Source organism: Arachis hypogaea, chromosome 7 (assembly GCF_003086295.3).
Source record: "Arachis hypogaea cultivar Tifrunner chromosome 7, arahy.Tifrunner.gnm2.J5K5, whole genome shotgun sequence".
In the NCBI taxonomy this organism is placed as follows: Eukaryota; Viridiplantae; Streptophyta; class Magnoliopsida; order Fabales; family Fabaceae; genus Arachis; species Arachis hypogaea.
This window is the reverse complement of record NC_092042.1, coordinates 4,830,681-4,847,509: the sequence shown is the minus strand read 5'-3', so window position 1 is coordinate 4,847,509 and position 16,829 is coordinate 4,830,681. Positions and strand designations below refer to the sequence as shown.

The 16,829-nt window shown below is 41.1% G+C and overlaps 1 non-coding gene across 1 annotated transcript; it reads right to left on the bottom strand.

Moving 5' to 3' along the window:
• Positions 1-1,689: 1,689 nt before the first annotated feature.
• Positions 1,690-1,792, bottom strand: LOC112704377 (small nucleolar RNA R71). Its single transcript, XR_003155003.1, has one exon. It is a non-coding gene; the product is annotated as a small nucleolar RNA R71 (small nucleolar RNA).
• Positions 1,793-16,829: the final 15,037 nt, after the last annotated feature.

Here is a 16,829-nt window from a genome sequence, read left to right as displayed (position 1 = left end):
TCTAAACATTAAAGATTTCTAAGTTTGGTGTCTTGCATGTTTTCTTTGCATAATTTTTTTTTCAAAAATATGCTCTTGATGTTCATCATGATCTTCAAAGTGTTCTTGGTGTTCATCTTGACATTCATAGTGTTCTTGCATGCATCATATGTTTTGATCCAAAATTTTCATGTTTTGGGTCATATTTGTGTTTTTCTCTCTCTTTATTAAAAATTCAAAAATAAAAAAATATCTTTTCCTTTTTTCTCTAAAAATTTTGAAAATTTGGGTTGACTTAGTCAAAAATTTTTAAAATTAGTTGTTTCTTATAAGTCAAGTCAAATTTTCAATTTTAAAAATCCTATCTTTTCAAAACTTTTTCAAAAATCAAATCTTTTTCATTTTTATCTTATGATTTTCAAAAATTTAAAAATATTTTTCAAAAATCTTTTTCTTAATTTTATCTTTATTTCCGAAAATTATGCTAAACAATTAATGTGATTGATTCAAAAATTTGAAGTTTGTTACTTTTTTGTTAAGAAAGGTTAAATCTTTAAATTCTAGAATCTTATCTTTTAGTTTCTTGTTAGTCAAAGTAATTAATTTTAATTTAAAAAAAAATTAAATATTTTTCAACCATATCTTTTTAATCATATCTTTTTATCTTATCTTTTTAAATTTTATCTTTTTCAAAAATTTGATTTCAAAATATCTTATCTAACTTCTTATCTTCTTATCTTTTCAAATTTGATTTTAATATCTTTTTCAACTAACTAATTAACATTTTGTTTGTTTCTTATCTTTTTCAAAACCACCTATCTACTTTTCCCTCTCTAATTTTCGAAAATATCTAATCCTCTTTTCAAAATTCTTTTTAAATTAACTAATTATTTTAAATTTTAATTTTAATTCTATCTCACCTTTAATTTTCGAAAATCATTAACTCCTTTTCAAAATTAATTTTTGAATTCTCTCTCTCTCATCTTCTTCTATTTATTTATTTACTCACTAACACTTCTCTTCATCTCAAATCACTGCCTCTATCCTCACCCTTGTGTTTGGATTCTCCATTCTTCTTCACTCTTATTCCCTTTCTTCTTCTACTAATAATAAGGAACCTCTTTACTGTGACATAGAGGATTCCTCTTCTTTTTCTATTCTCTTCTCTTTCATATGAGCAGGAACAAGGAAAAAGGCATTCTTGTTGAAGCTGATCCAGAACCTGAAAGGACTTTGAAGAGGAAACTAAGAGAAGCTAAATTACAACAATCCAGAGACAACCTTGCTGAAATTTTTGAACAAGAAAAGGAGATGGAAGCCGAACCTAACAACAATAATGCAAGAAGGATGCTTGGTGATTATACCACACCTACTTCCAAGTTTGATGGAAGAAGCATCTCAATTCCTGCCATAGGAGCAAACAATTTTGAGCTGAAACCTCAATTAGTTGCTCTAATGCAACAGAACTGCAAGTTTTATGGACTTCCATCAGAAGATCCTTACCAGTTCTTAACTAAATTCTTGCAGATCTGTGAGACTGTTAAGACTAATAGAGTGGATCCTGAAGTCTACAGGCTCATGCTTTTCCCTTTTACTGTAAGAGACAGAGCTAGAACATGGTTGGACTCTCAACCTAAAGATAGCCTGGACTCATGGGATAAGCTGGTCACGGCCTTCTTGGCTAAGTTCTTTCCTCCTCAAAAGCTGAGCAAGCTTAGAGTGGATGTTCAGACCTTCAAACAAAAAGATGGTGAATCCCTCTATGAAGCTTGGGAAAGATACAAACAGATGACCAAAAGATGTCCTCTGACATGTTTTCAGAATGGACCATGATAGATATATTCTATTATGGTTTATCTGAGTTCTCCAAGATGTCATTGAACCATTCTGCAGGTGGATCCATTCACCTAAAGAAAACGCCTGCAGAAGCTCAGGAACTTATTGACATGGTTGCAAATAACCAATTCATGTACACTTCTAAGAGGAATTCTGTGAATAATGGGATGCCTCAAAGGAAGGGAGTTCTTAAAATTGATGCTCTGAATGCCATATTGGCTCAGAACAAAATGTTGACTCATCAAGTCAACATGATTTCTCAAAGTCTGAATGGATGGCAAAATGCATCCAACAGCACTAAAGAGGCATCTTCTGAAGAAGAAGCTTATGATCTTGAAAACCCTACAATGGCAGAGGTAAATTATATGGGTGAACCTTATGGAAATACCTATAATTCATCATGGAGAAATCATCCAAATTTCTCATGGAAGGATCAATAAAAGCCTCAACAAGGCTTTAATAATGGTAGAAGAAATAGGCTCAGCAATATCAAGCCTTATCTATCATCTTCTTAGCAACAGACAGAGAATTATGAACATAATACCTCTAACTTAGCAAATTTAGTCTCTGATCTGTCTAAGGCCACTTTAAGTTTCATGAATGAAACAAGGTCCTCCATCAGAAATCTGGAGGCACAAGTGGGCCAGTTGAGTAAGAAAATCATTGAAACCCTTCCTAGTACTCTCCCAAGCAATACTGAAGAAAATACAAAAAGAGAGTGCAAGGCCATTGATATAATCAATATGCCAAACCTAGAGAGGAAGGAGAGGACGTGAATCCCAATAAGGAAGACCTCATGGGACGTCTCTCAAGCAAGAAGGAGTCCCCTATTGAGGACCTAAAGGAATCTGAGGCTCATATAGAGACCATAGAGATTTCATTAAATCTCCTTCTGCCATTCATGAGCTCTGAAGATTATTCTCCCTCTGAAGAGGATGAAGATGTAACTGGAGAGCAAGTTGCTCAATATCTAGGAGCCATCATGAAGCTGAATGCCAAGTTATTTGGTAATGAGACTTGGGAAGGTGAACCTCCCTTGCTCATTAGTGAACTTGATACATGGGTTCAGCAAACTTTACCTCAAAAGAAACAAGATCCTGGGAAATTCTTAATACCCTGTACCATAGGCACCATGACCTTTGAGAAAGCTCTGTGTGACATAGGGTCAGGCATAAATCTTATGCCACTCTTTGTAATGGAGAAGCTGGGGATCATTGAGGTACAGCCTACCTTATTCTTATTACAATTGGTAGACAAGTCAGTAAGACAAGCTTATGGATTAGTAGAGGACGTGTTGGTAAAGGTTGAAGACCTTTACATTCCTGCTGATTTCATAATCTTAAACACTAGGAAGGAGGAGGATGAATGCATCATCCTTGGAAGACCTTTCCTAGCCACAGCAGAAGCTGTGATAGATGTTAACAGAGGAGAATTAGTCCTTCAATTGAATGGGGACTACCTTGTGTTTAAGGCACACGGCTATCCTTCTGTAACAAGGGAGAGTAAGCATGCAAAGCTTCTCTCAATACAGAGTCAAACAAAGCCCCTACAATCAAACTCATTGTTTGGTGTTGGGAGGCCACAATTAAACTCTAAGTTTGGTGTTGAGAATACCCCACATTCAAACTCTAAGTTTGGTGTTGGGAGGCCTTCATCATGCTCTGAACTTATGTGAGGCTCCATAAGAGCCCACTGTCAAGCTAGTGACATTAAAGGAGCGCTTATTGGGAGGCAATCCAATTTTTATTTATCTAATTTTATTTTTTATTTTATTGTTCTTTTATGTTTTATTAGGTACATGATCATGTGGAGTCACGAAAAAAATATTAAAATTAAAAACAGAATCAAAAACAGCAGAAGAAAAATCACACCCTGGAGGAAGGACTTACTGGCGTTTAAACACCAGTAAGGAGCATCTGGCTGGCGTTCAACGCCAGAACAGAGCATGGATCTGGCGTTGAACGCCAGAAACAAGCAACATCCCGGCGTTCAAACGCCAAGAATGCACCCTGAGGAGAGCTGGCGTTGAAACGCCATAAACAAGCATGGACCTGGCGTTCAACGCCAAAAACATGCTGCACATGGGCGTTGAACGCCCAGAATGCGCATCACTTCGGTGTTTAAATGCCAGAATTGGATGCAAAGGCATTCTACATGCCTAATTGGTGTAGGGATGTAAATTCTTGACACCTCAGGATCTGTGGACCCTACAGGATCATCTCAGGATCTATGGACCCCACAGGATCCCCACCTACCATATTCTCCCCTCTTCTCAACATTCATCCTCTCTTCCCCATAAACACTCTTTCCCAAAAATCCTTCACCAATCACCTCAATCTCTCTTCCCAATTACCCCCTTCACCACTCACATCCATCCACTTTTCCCCATAAACCCCACCTACCTTCAAAATTCAAAATTTCTTTCCCACCCAAACCCACCCTAAATGGCCGAAACTACTCCCTCTCCCCTTACTATATAAACCCCTCCATTCTCTATTAATTTTCACACAACACAACCCCCTCTTCTACACCTTGACCGAATACACCTCCCTTACTCTCCTCCATATTTTCTCTTCTTCTCCTTCTTTTCTTTCTTCTCTTGCTCGAGGGCGAGCAATATTTTAAGTTTAGTGTGGTAAAAGCAATAGCTTTTTGTTTTTCCATAACCATTAATGGCACCTAAGGCCGGAGAAACCTCTAGAAAAGGGAAAGAGAAGACAAAAGCTTCCACCTCTGAGTCAATTAGAGATGGAGAGATTCATCTCTAAAGCCCATCAAGACCACTTCTATAATGTTGTGGCCAAGAAGAAGGTGATCCTTGAGGTCCCTTTCAAACTCAAGAAAAATGAGTATCCGGAGATCCAACATGAGATCCAAAGAAGAAGTTGGGAAGTTCTTACCAACCCCATTCAACAAGTCGGAATCTTAATGGTTCAAGAGTTCTATGCCAATGCATGGATCACTAGGAACCATGATCAAAGTATGAACCCGAATCCAAAGAACTATCTTACAATGGTTCGGGGGAAATACTTAGATTTTAGTCCAGAAAATGTGAGGTTGGCATTCAACTTGCCCATGATGCAAGGAGATGCACACCCCTACACAAGAAGGATCAACTTTGATCAAAGGTTGGACCAAGTCCTTAGGGACATATGTGTTGAAGGAGCCCAATGGAAAAGAGACTCCAAAGGTAAACCGGTTCAATTAAGAAGACTGCACCTCAATCCTGTGGCTAGAGGATGGTTGGAATTCATCCAATGCTCCATCATCCTTACTAGCAACCGATCCGAAGTTACTGTGGATCGGGCCATCATGATCCATAACATCATGATTGGAGAGGAAGTAGAAGTTCATGAAGTTATCTCTCATGAATTCTACAAAATAGCCGATAAGCCCTCTACTTTGGCAAGGCTAGCTTTTCCTCATCTTATTTGCCATCTATGTTACTCAGCTGGAGTTATCATAGAAGGAGACATCCCCATTGAGGAGGATAAGCCCATCACTAAGAAAAGGATGGAGCAAACAAGAAAGCCCACTCATGGATTCCAAGAGACGCATGAGGAAGCTCATCACCAAGAAATCCCGGAGATGCCTCAAGGGATGCACTTTCCCCCCAACAACTATTGGGAACAACTCAACACTTCTCTAGAAGATTTGAGTTATAATGTGGATCAATTAAGGGTGGAACATCAAGAGCACTCCATCATTCTCCATGAAATTAGAGAAGATCAAAGAGCAATGAGGGAGGAGCAACAAAGGCAAGGAAGAGACATAGAAGAGCTTAAGGACATCATTGGTCCTTCAAGAAGAAGACGCCACTAAGGTGGACTCATTCCTTGTTCTTATTTCTCTGTTTTTCGATTTTTATGCTATATGTTTATCTATGTTTTGTGTCTCTACTTCATGATCATTAGTATGTAGTAACTATGTCTTAAAGCTATGAATAAATTCCATAAATCCTTCACCTCTCTTAAAATGAAATATGTTTTAATTCAAAAGAACAACAAGTACATGAGTTTCGAATTTATCCTTGAAATTAGTTCAATTATATTGATGTGGTGACAATACTTTTTGTTTTCTGAATGAATGCTTGAACAGTGCATATTTTTGATCTTATTGTTTATGAATGTTAAAATTGTTGGCTCTTGAAAGAATGATGAACAAAGGGAAATGTTATTGATAATCTGAAAAATCATGAAATTGATTCTTGAAGCAAGAAAAAGCAGTGAAAAAGCAAAAGCTTGCGGAAAAAAATATGGCAAAAAAAAAGCAAGCAGAAGAAGCCAATAGCCCTTAAAACCAAAAGGCAAGGGTAAAAAGGATCAAAGGCTTTGAGCATCAATGGATAGGAGGTCCCAAGAAAATAAAATCCAGGCCTAAGCGGCTAAATCAAGTTGTCCCTAACCATGTGCTTGTGGCATGCAGGTCCAAGTGAAAAGCTTGAGACTGAGTGGTTAAAGTCGTGATCCAAAGTAAAAAGAGTGTGCTTAAGAACTTTGGACACCTCTAATTGGAGACTTTAGCAAAGCTGAGTCACAATCTGAAAAGGTTCACCCAGCTATGTGTCTGTGGCATTTATGTATCTGGTGGTAATACTGGAAAACAAAGTGCTTAGGGCCACGACCAAGACTCATCAAAGTAGCTGTGTTCAAGAATCAACAAACTTAACTAGGAGAATCAATAACACTATCTGAAATTCTAAGTTCCTAGAGATGCCAATCATTCTAAACTTCAAAGGATAAAGTGAGATGCCAAAACTGTTCAGAAGCAAAAAGCTACAAGTCCCGCTCATCTAATTAGAATTAATATTCATTGATATTTTGGGATTTATAGTATATTCTCTTCTTTTTATCCTAATTGATTTTCAGTTGCTTGGGGACAAGCAACAATTTAAGTTTGGTGTTGTGATGAGCGGATAATTTATACGCTTTTTGGCATTATTTTTAGGTAGTTTTTAGTATAATCTAGCTACTTTTAGGGATGTTTTCATTAGTTTTTATACTAAATTCACATTTCTGGACTTTACTATGAGTTTGTATGTTTTTCTATGATTTCAGGTAATTTCTGGCTGAAATTGAGGGACCTAAGCAAAACTCTGATAAGAAGGCTGACAAAGGACTGCTGATGTTGTTGGATTCTGATCTCCCTCGAAATGGATCTTCTGAAGCTACAGAACTCCAAATGGCACGCTCTCAACGGCGTTGGAAAGTAGACATCCAGAACTTTCCAGCAATATATAATAGTCCATACTTTATTCGCGATTAGATGACGTAAACTGGTGCTCAACGCCAGCTCCATGCTGCATTCTAGAGTCAAACGCCGGAAACACGTCACAAACCAGAGTTGAACGCCAAAAACACGTTACAACTTGGCGTTCAACTCCAAAAGAAGCCTCAACTCGTGTAAAGATCAAGCTCAGCCCAAACACACACCAAGTGGGCCCCGGAAGTGGATTTATGCATCAATTACTTACTTTTGTAAACCCTAGTAGCTAGTTTAGTATAAATAGAACTTTTTACTAGTGTATTAGAGTCTTCGACCATTCGGTCTTTTGACCATTGGTCCTTTTCCCTTATTTTTGATTTCATATGCCATTCATGGGGGCTGGCCATTCGGCCGTGCCTGGACCTTCATCACTTATGTATTTTCAACGGTGGAGTACACACCATAGATTAAGGGTGTGGAGCTCTGCTGTACCTCAAGTTTCAATGAAATTACTACTATTTTCTATTCAATTCGACTTATTCCTATTCTAAGATATTCGTTGCACTTCAACATGATGAATGTGATGATCCGTGACACCCATCATCATTCTCACCTATGAACGCGTGACTGACAACCACTTCCGTTCTACTTTAGACCAGATGCATATCTCTTGGATTCCTTAATCAGAATCTTCATGGTATAAGCTAGCATTGATGGTGGCATTCATGGGAATTTGATAAACCCCATTTTGAGGGTTTATCTTGTATCGATTTCAGGGGTTTTATCAATGATTCCACACGCGTTTTATATGAAAATACAAGACTTTGTGTTCCTTTCCTAATCTTTGCCTCATGGATGAAAACATGCTTATTTTGCACTAAATTAGATACATTTCTAATCTTCTCTTGGTGCCATTCGATGCCGTGACCTGTGTGCTAAGTGGTTTCAGAATATAGGGCAGGGATGAACCGGAAGAGAGAAGGAGAACGGGCGCAAAGGAAGGGAGCATGAGAAATTGAGCTTTGGAAACTTCAGCAAGGGCGCGTGCGAGCACTTGGCGCGCCCGCGTGGATTGAGCAGCTAGAAGTCAAAGCCAAGAGCCAAGCCACAAGCTGGCTTGTGTAGCGGCTAGGCCATGATCTCCATGGGCGCGCACGCGTACATTACGCCCCTGCGCACATTACAAGATGCCTCAGTGGTGCGCACGCGTGCTTTGCGCGTGCGCGCCGATGCTCGAATATGATTTTTTTAAAAGAGTCACGTGACCTGGGCGTGGAGACAGTTGGGGGATCTCATCTTGGGGAAGTGCCTTGGCGGGAAGAGCTTAAGAAGACCAAAGATTGAAGGGTTAAGGGACTTTTGGCTCATTTGTAATTGTTCTAGATATTTTTGCTATAGTTAGTTACACTCTTGGAGAAGGAAGTTCTCATTAGGGTTCATCTTCATCCATTTTCTGAATTTTCAATCACTCTTTGGTGAGATCCATTGCAATTCTCCATTTACTTTGTTCATGTCATAGATCTTCTTCTCCAATCTCAATTAGTGTTTGTAATTGCTCAATTTTCATAGATCCTAGATTCAACTTTGTAGTTTTAGATTTTATCAAGTTCTTGAGAGTTTCATTTCCATTGTTGTTCTTTGTTAATTGTTGTTAATTTCTTGTGATGGAGCATTTTTAATTCTACTTTCTTCTCATTCTTACTATGCCTTTCATTCTTGCTCATCAATTGTTTGATAAAATGCCAACACTAGTTATGGAGTAAAAGTCTCTTACTTGGCATAGGGTTTGGATCATTAGAAAGAGTTGAATAGTTTATGTCAATTGTTGATTTGGAATTAGAAATTGTTAGTTGACTTGGAGTGCACTAAAGCTAGATTTCCCTAAGGTAAAGCTAGAACTTGTGACTCAAGTTAATTACTCTCATTTGACTTTCCTCTATACCTAGGGGTTAACTAAATGAAGCAAGGCCTAATTGTTGTCATCATTAAAGGAACTATAAGGATAGGATTTCTAATGCCAACCCTAGGCCAAGTCTTTTAAAGATTGATTGTTTGCATCTATTTTGCTAAACCTTCAAAGAATCATAACAAGGCTTCCTAATCAATAAGATGCATGCTTTAGCAATTCCAAGGGAGGACGACTCGGGAGACTAGTACTCTCGGTTATAGATTGTAGGATTGTTTGATGCGAAGTTTAAGTGTCGGTTAGACTATACTCACGATCATATTCATCATTGAATTCTATATTGGCATGATAAATTTCGTTTATCAAAATGGCGCCGTTGCCGGGGAAAATTGCTTAGTGTGCCATGTTATTGTTTAGAGTAAATATGTATATATGTACATAGTTGCATTTCATTGTAATTTGTTCAAGTGACTAACCCCTCATCGTTACCATGAATTTCACTTCTCCTTCATTGCATGACGCGTTCACAACCGAATCCGAGCTTAGTCCCCTTTGATCCGGAAATAGAACGAACTTTGTTTCATATTAGACAAGCTCGGAGGCGGCTAAAGTTTGGAAAAGGTGAAGAGGTTTTCACCACCTCAACCACCTTACTAAAAGTGAACATTGAACCGTCACTCAAAGAAGGCAATAGTCATTTTCCCATCAATATCACTAACAATTCTTCTTTTGTTTTAGGTACTAACGCCATGGATGCTCCGAGGAGAGTTACCATCAAGGAAGCGGGTGCACCGGATTATGTCCTTCAACCCCTTCATGTAACTCACCCCAACTTGAATGCAAACTTTGAACTTAAGACCGCTTTGATCAACCTCCTACCTAAGTTTCATGGGCTTCCCGCACAAGACCCTATTCGACATCTCAAAGACTTTCATCGTATATGCTCAACAACTAGACGGGAAGGATCCGATGAAGTTGCTATATGGTTGTTTGCTTTCCCTTTCTCTTTTGAGGACAAGGCTAAAGAATGGTTCTACACTCTATCTAGTGAAGTCACCTCCGATTGGGACTTGCTTAGACGAGGATTCTTGGATAAATTCTTGCCTCCGGAGAAGATGGATAGGCTAAGGAAGGAAATGTCTTGTATTGTGCAAGGTGAAACGGAACCACTATACGAGTATTGGGAATGGTTTCGTAAGCTACTAGACGCATGCCCTAATCACATGCTTGACACTCAAGTATTGCTTGGATACATATGTCAAGGGATGCGAGAACAAGATAGAACTCTCTTGGACACCTCTAGCAATGGTTCCTTGTCTAAATATAAAACAACGGAGGAGGCATGGCAACTTATCATTGTCCTAGCCGAATCCAATCAATATATGAGACAAAGAGTCAACCGCTCAAGAACCGTGAATGAGGTATCAACTAGTAGTGAAACCACCGCTCTAACTCAATCCTTGAGCGAAATGACATCCATCTTAAAGCAACTCCAATTGAGCCAACAACAACCACAACAACCCCAACCATGTCAACAACACTCTCCACCCCCTCAACAATACAACCAACAATTGGTCCTTCAAAAAGTGTGTGGCATTTTTTCTTGCTATTCCCACTACACGGATGAGTGCCCAAGCCTTCAAGAAGACAACACTTTGGCGGCTACCCATAATTTCTATGACCGCCCAAATCAAGGGTACTTCCAAGGCGGTAATCCTAACCAAGGGCACCCTTATCAAGGAGGAAGCTACAATCAAGGGAGTGGGTATCACAATCAAAATTGGAGAGACAATCATCAACAAGGGAATAAGGACAACAACAATAATGGAGGAGGTCAAAGATGGAACAACAACTCACAAAATTTCTCACAAAACCGGCCATCATACAACCAACAAAACCCACAAAGAAACTACCAAACATACCAACCACCCCATCAAAGACCACCACCCAACCAATCACAAACTCCTCAACTCACATATGCAACCGCCCCCTCCAACCAAGATGAAACACTCTGGACCATCATCCAAGGCCAAAAGGAACTACAAAACACATTTGCTTCCGGTCTCACCGGCCTCACCTCTACACTACAAGCCCTTCTTGCACGAATGGACACACCATCAAATCCCACTCCTCAACCCCCAATCCAAAGCGCCATTCCCTCTCAACCTCAACCCAATCCTAAGGGGGGCATCAATGCCATCACCCTAAGATCCGGAACACAATTAAAAGAGAAGGGAGCAAAGGATTCAAATCCCATCACAATCACTCAAGAGGAGGGAAGAATAGATGTAGAAGAGGTAGTGGAAGAGGAGACACCACAAGTCATAATTGAGAATGAAGAAGCTCAACCAACGAAAGAGACCCCTAAGACCAAGAGAACCTTGGACGAAGAAATTGCTCAACCACTCCCATTTTCAACACTTGCAAAGAAAGCTAGAAAGCGCATAGAACTCGACCCCAAAATGGTAGAAATGTTCAAGAAAGTTGAGGTAACCATCCCCCTCTTTGATGCTATCCATCAAGTTCCTAGATATGCAAAATTCCTTAAAGATCTATGCATGAACAAGGATAGAATTCTTGAATTGGAAACCATCCCATTGGGGAGTTCTATTTCCGCTTTAATGGGAGCATTGCCCCAGAAGTGTGATGATCCGGGCCCTTGTATGGTCACTTGCGCCGTCAATGGAGTTCAATTTATAGATTGTATGTGTGACCTCGGAGCATGTGTTAGCATCATGCCGCTCTCCGTCTACCGGATATTGAAGTTGCCACCACTAAAAAGGTCGACGGCAAGATTTGTCCTAGCGGATAAAAGCATAATAACCGTGACGGGTGTTGCGGAAGATGTATTGGTAAATATCAAAGGGTTGGTATTTTCGATTGACTTCTATGTCCTTGAAATGCCATCGAGCGAAACCGAGAGAGCATCATCCATCCTACTTGGAAGACCATTTTTGAGAACTTCTAGATTTAAGCTAGATGCCTACTCGGGAACCTACTCATTTGAGATAGATGGGAGAGTCGTAAGTTTTAGCCTAGAAGAAGCAATGAAGCATCCACCGGAGAATCACTCTCTATTCCGGTGTGACCCAATTGACAACATGGTTGCCGAAGTGCACCTTGCAAAGTTAGATGAGAAGTACATGATTGAAGAAGCAAATGAAGGTCCAAGCAAACTAAACACCACACACCATACAAACCATCCGGAAACTCAAACTTCAAAGAATGACAAAAAGATGGAATTGAAGCCACTACCACCCCACCTAAGATACTCATATCTTGATGAAGCCCAAAAGCTCCCCGTGATAATTGCAAAAGAGCTAACTCCTCAACAAGAAGAAAAGTTGCTAGATGTATTGAGGAAAAATAAAAGTGCAATCGGGTGGAGTTTGGCGGATCTAGTAGGAATAAGCCCCCAAGTATGCGAGCATCGCATATTTCTTGAAGAAGGAGCAAGACCGGTCCGACAACCTCAAAGGAGACTTAATCCAACCATTCTTGAGGTTATGAAAAAAGAGGTCACTCGGCTACTTGAAGCGGACATCATCTATCCTATCTCGGATAGCGAGTGGGTAAGCCCGGTCCAAGTGGTGCCAAAGAAATCCGGGGTGACCACAATCAAAAATGAAAGCGGTGAACTTATAGCAACAAGAGTGCAAAATTCTTGGAGAGTATGCATAGACTACCGAAGGTTGAATGCGGTCACAAGAAAAGATCACTTCCCATTACCGTTCATTGATCAAATGCTTGATCGACTAGCCGATAAATCATATTATTGCTTTCTTGATGGTTACTCCGGATACTTCCAAATTCACATTGCTCTAGAGGACCAAGAAAAAACCACATTTACTTGCCCCTTTGGAACGTATGCTTACAAGCGTATGCCATTTGGCCTATGCAATGCACCGGCAACGTTTCAAAGATGCATGATGAGCTTATTTGCGGACTTTCTAGAACAATGTATGGAAGTTTTCATGGACGACTTTAGTGTGTACGGTGATTCATTTGATCATTGCTTAGGTAACCTTGAGAAAGTCTTAGAGAGATGCACCAAAACAAACCTTGTCTTAAATTTTGAAAAATGTCATTTCATGGTCAAACAAGGCATTGTTTTGGGACACATAGTCTCAAAAGAAGGCATCTCCGTAGATCCGGCAAAAATAAATGTCATATCTAGTTTACCTTACCCCTCCTCCGAGAGGGAAGTCCACTCTTTTCTTGGACATGTAGGATTCTATAGGAGATTCATCAAAGACTTTAGCAAGGTGGCCTTACCTCTCTCTCGACTACTACAAAAGGACACTGAATTTGAGCTGAGCAAGGAATGTACGGAAGCATATGACAAACTTAAAGTAGCATTGACACAAGCTCCTATTGTGCGAGGACCAAATTGGACTCTACCATTTGAAATCATGTGTGATGCTTCGAATTATGTGATAGGAGCCGCGTTAGCACAACGCAAGGGTAAGATTCCCTATGTCATAGCTTATGCTTCCAAAACACTAGACGGAGCCCAATCCAACTACACTACTACCGAAAAGAAACTCCTAGCTATTGTTTTTGCTTTGGACAAGTTCCGAGCCTACCTTCTTGGTTCCAAGGTAATAGTGTACTCGGATCACGAGGCACTAAAGTATTTGTTGGCCAAAAAGGAATCAAAACCGAGATTAATTCGTTGGGTGCTTTTGCTACAAGAATTTGACATGGAGATCAAGGATAGGAGTGGTTCCCAAAACTTAGTGGCGGACCATCTAAGTCGCCTCGAATACACAAAAGGCGACACCACTCCTATCAATGACTCCTTTCCTTTAGATGCTTTGCACGCAATCTCGGAAGTAGTTCCTTGGTATGCCCCAATAGCAAACTACTTGGTTTCACGCACCTTCCCTCCCAATCTCAACAAACATCAAAAGGATAAGCTGAAAAGCAAGTCCAAATACTATGTTTAGGATGATCCCTATTTGTGGAGGTGTGGAGCGGACCAAATAGTGCGACGGTGCATACCTCAAACCGAATTCCAAGCAATCTTGGACGCTTGCCATTCTTCCGAAGGAGGTGGCCACTATGGCCCCCAAAGAATGGCAAGAAAGGTCCTTGATTGCGGATTTTGGTGGCCAACCCTTCTCAAAGATTCTTCTCTCTATTGCAAATCTTGTCCCCAATGTATTCGGTTTGGAAATATTTCTAAGAAGGATGAAATCCCCCAACAAAATATGCTTTTTGTGAAATCTTTGATGTATGGGGAATCGACTTCATGGGACCATTTCCAAATTCCAATGGCTTTCTCTACATCTTGTTAGCCGTCGATTATGTGTCAAAATGGGTGGAGGCAATCCCCACCCGGACGGATGATGCTCATGTTGTTTATTCTTTTGTGAGGAACAATATCATTTGTCGCTTTGGCTCCCCAAGAGCAATCATAAGTGACCAAGGATCCCACTTTTGCAACAAAAAAATGGACGGCCTCATGAGAAAGTATGGCATCATACACAAATTCGCCATGGCCTACCACCCTCAGACAAATGGCCAAGCTGAGGTTTCTAATCGGGAAATCAAATATGTGTTGGAAAGGATTGTGAAGCCGAATCGGAAGGATTGGAGCGCTAAACTCTCCGATGCACTTTGGGCATATCGCACGGCTTACAAAACACCCATTGGCATGAGCCCTTTTAGACTTGTATATGGTAAAGCATGTCATCTACCGGTAGAAATTGAACACAAAGCTTATTGGGCCATAAAGGAATGCAATATGAGTTTGGGTGGAGCCGGAGTAGAGAGAAAGCTTCAATTGGCGGAATTGGAATGCTTAAGATTAGAAGCCTATGACAATTCTAGAATTTACAAGGAAAAGATGAAAGCCATTCATGACAAGAACATTAGGAGAAGGGAATTTAGACCCGGTGAACTAGTCCTCCTTTACAACTCAAGGTTGAGATTATTACCCGGAAAGCTTAGATCAAGATGGGATGGACCCTACCAAGTAGAGAAAGTAGAACCTTATGGGGTCTACCACTTGTGCCACCCATCAAGTCCGGACATTTTCAAGGTAAATGGGCACCGTCTCAAATTGTACGATGGTGAGCAAAGAAAGAACTCCAAGGAATTTGAAGTGTTCCTCTTGAGGGATGCATCTCTTGAACAAGAACTTTGAGCTAGTGGAAGTCCAACTTAAGGACGGTAAACAAAAGTGCTAGGTGGGAGACACCCCACCATGGTAAGATCTATCATTTGTACATAGCCATTGAATTCTCCTTTGATTGATACTTGCTTAACACTTGACTTCATGTTTGGTAGCTAGGTAATTGATGTAGTTGTAGCTAGATTTCATTTCAAATTTTGTTTCATTTGTTGAGTTCATTTGGTACTTTATCATGTCTAAACATGCTTCTATAGTGCTTAAAATGGCTGTTGGAGGGTTAGAATGCTAAAAGTGGTGCGAAAACATGCAAACTTTGAAAAAGGCACCCTTCCGCGCGTGCGCGCACCTGGCGCGCGCGCGCCCATGAAGCATTTTTTGACCATCCACGCGGACGCGCACCGTGCGCGCACGCGTGGATCGCAAAAAGTACCCCTCCATACATTTTTCAGAGAGTTGCGTCCACACTACGCCAGCACCATGCCAGAGGCAGGCCATTCACGCGTGCGCGCACAAGGCGCGGACGCGCTCTTTGACAAGTCCGCAGATCGACGCGCTAGCGCACCTGGCGCGCGCGCGCCGATCGCCCCTGTGCACTCCTGGTACATATTCCAGAGAGTTGGGCCACTCTCGCGCCTGCACTAAGCCACCAGCCCACCACCTCTGCCGCGTACGCGCACTAAGCGCCAACGCGTCCATATGCTCCTAGCGCGAGGTGCGCACCCGCGCCCATGCCGCGCACGCGTCCCTCGTCCTGCACCAACCTCTAGGCCACTCCACAGAGAGTTAGGCCAACCCCAGGCCCATCTCATGCCTGGGGCATAACCGCACTGCCGCGTGCGCGCACCGTGCGCGCGCGCGCCAACAGTCCTGCAGCCAACTTCTGGTACTTCTTCCAGAAAGTTGTGCCACCTCTAAGCCACCCTTGTGCTACCAGCACAAGCACATGGGCGCGTGCGCGCAACGTGTGCGCGCGCGCCACCGCCCCACCCCGCTTTCTTGCGCGAGCGCGCACGCGTGGGTGACCGACGTCAACATAATAGGGAGCACACTTGCCCCCCTTCATTCTTTCCCCCCCCCCCCCTTTTCTCTTCTCACCTCCTCTACTACCCATTTACCTACTACCATTTCTTCCTCCAAACAACCACCTCCTACCACCACCTCCGGTGGCCCCTACATTGCCCCTCCATTCTCCATCATTCCACTTTACAACTTCTTCTCCCATACCCTTGTCCATCTCTCTCAAGGTACTATACTAGGATTCCCTCTTGCTCTACTTCTCTCTTTTTGATTCTTTGTCATTTAATTTCATTTTCTTTTAGGTAGTCTCTTTCTTTTTTCTCCTCCCTCTTTTTAGTTACTTCTTTGGGGTGTTTTTGTTTTTTTTCCAATTAACTCTTCATAAGCATTTGGGTCCTAACTTCTTTTGCATTGGTAGATGAGATGTGTTGCATGATTTTCTTACAACCACTGTGCATTGTAGTGATTAATATTGGTTTGTGGAATGTTACATTGCTTTCCACCTCATCTATTTACATACTACAAAAAGGATGCACGCCAAGTGTTTGAGGAAAAGCATACATGAGTTTTGAGCTCATTTTGACTCATTGCTTCTTAACTAGTCACTTTTGGGTGCACCTTCACATTCCACAATCCACCCGCTCATAATTTCATAAATTGATTTCCACTTTGGTATTTGAGGGTATATGCTTCTCATGCCCTTTCCTTGCATGCTTAAACCACCCCTATACCACATGCCAATGATTT